The 2162-nt window shown below is 42.6% G+C and overlaps 1 pseudogene; it reads right to left on the reverse strand.

Moving 5' to 3' along the window:
• Positions 1-601: 601 nt before the first annotated feature.
• On the reverse strand, positions 602-1522 carry LOC112627911 (annotated as a pseudogene).
• Between the last annotated feature and the right edge of the window lie 640 nt (positions 1523-2162).

The following is a 2162-nucleotide window of genomic DNA, read 5'->3' on the forward strand; positions in this document are numbered from 1 at the left end:
ATATGTAATGTGTAGGTAAATAATGGTCCTAAATCATACTTAGAACACTACATTATTTAAACCAATATCTCTTTTAACAAAATGTTGATAATTAAAAACAGCTGATGAAACTACATCCAAAGGTATGACAAAGGAGACTCAGCTCTGTGTTGCTTTTAAAAGAACTTTTAAAAAGCCATTCAAGGATAGGTAAAGAAGCCCACTTCTCATTGTAGAATTCCTATTGGGGCTGGACCAGAAATTAGCACTTCTAAATATTTCAGAAAAGTCCAAAGTGTTAAAAAGCCTTCCAGGCAAAAGAACGTCTTTCTGCATCAGAGAGTAGTAGTGCTCATCAGAATTTCCTAATAACACAAAAACAAAGGCAAGTCTTTACATTTGATCAGATGTCAAAAAAAATGGGAGACAGACTATTATGTCAGCCTTAGTTAGAGCTCATGCTGGCTTCTTCCTACATACTGTTCACCAATTTGAGTAAAGTGGACTTTGTGAGAGAATAGTGTTTGATGGCTAGGATGTCTTTTGGGCATTTCTTCCTCAGTGGAATACACAACATATAAGGGAATAGGGGAAATAATAGAGGGAAGCCACTCTTTCCAGCTCAGAAGGAGTTGGTGATGCCCATATATGCATTCAAGAAGCCCATGGGATCCTCTAGCTGTGGATAGTGGCTAATGCGGTCATCCAGAATCGACACTGTAGACCGCAGAAGCATTTTCCTGTACAGCTCCAAAAACTCTGGATAGGGATTTACAGGATCCAATGACCCATAGATACAATGAATGGAGATACTTTCAGAGGCAAGAGCTCCCACCCAGCGCTTTCTAATCTGCTTCCTCTGATTGATGTACTCTAAGACACTGTTGGTGATGAATTCCTGTCATTGTTGCGGACCCCGGCCCACATGTCCCACAGCTCACTCTCAGACGGCTGAGTATATGGCCCAAAGACTGGCGTGAAACCTCGAGAGAATACAAAGGAGTTCATCAGCTGCGTGAGGATGGGTGACAGCACAACTCCATCTTTGCACAGCTTTTGGCGAAGGAGTAGACAGTGAGTCTCAGGAAAGATACCTCCATTTGATAGACAGATGCCACAAAAGTGCTTCCAGGATGCTGGTCTACTCAAATATGGAATAGTGAGTGATATGGTCTCAGTTTGTCACTGAAGCCAAAGCCTAATAAATCAAGGACAATCACTCAATGAAACCTCAAGGTCAGACCTTCCCAAATCTTGTACCAATCATAGCTGGATGTTGGAAAGCCATGTAAAAGAACAACTATCTCTGGACTTCCAACCACATCCACAGAGTCTCGGTAGAAGATAGGCCGTCCCTTGTAAGTGAAAAACTTGCCTGAAGACTTCCATGAGTGAAGGGCAAGGGAGAGCTGAGCGGGTGGGATGTGCACGTATGTGGCAAGCAGGAGCACTTTCAACAGCCCCACCTCGACCCACCACCCCCTCATCCTGATTCAGGTTAAGACCTGGGCTGCAGGACTTCATGTGTGGGGAAATCAGTTGTGCATGCTGGCTAGTTGGATTTCTTAGCGTAGAGTCTTCTAATCTCTTGCCTAGAGGATCTAAAGCTGACTGCCAGCATTCTAGAAACAAAATAAGTGAAAGGGCTGAAGAGGGAGAGGAGAAGTTTTAAAATTCAGCATGTACATTTTCACTAAGTCTCTATCCTCAATTGTCCTAAAGTCTCATAGCCCTCTGTCCTCTTACTAGAGAGAACAAACCTCAAAAATTCTGCTACGGTGATACTAAGGCTATCATTCTAATAAATGGAATTGGTAAGGAGATTCCAAATCTAACTGTTTTTTTTAAGTCTTTCTGTTTTTATCCTTTCTTCACCCTACTTCCAGAGGTACCCAGTGTCATTAACTTCTGAGCCCTTTGGCATTTCCATGCTACAAGTTTCTTCTCGGATTTTTCCACTGCTGGCTTAGAATCAACTTTTTCAAGTCTGCTGAATCAGTTATTGTCTTGTCTGGATTCCTCAAAAGCAGATCCTGAGACAAAGGCTGATGCACAAAATGTTTACGTGTGGGTATGATCCTGAGACTTAGGAATGGGGGTGAGTCAAGAAAGGAGAGAGAGAGAAGAATGCATTATATTGTTGGCCACAGCTTCGGGGCACTTGTATGTGAGTTGTCAACCAG

The sequence above is a fragment of the Theropithecus gelada genome, chromosome 7a, assembly GCF_003255815.1.
Source record: "Theropithecus gelada isolate Dixy chromosome 7a, Tgel_1.0, whole genome shotgun sequence".
Classification (NCBI taxonomy): Eukaryota; Metazoa; Chordata; class Mammalia; order Primates; family Cercopithecidae; genus Theropithecus; species Theropithecus gelada.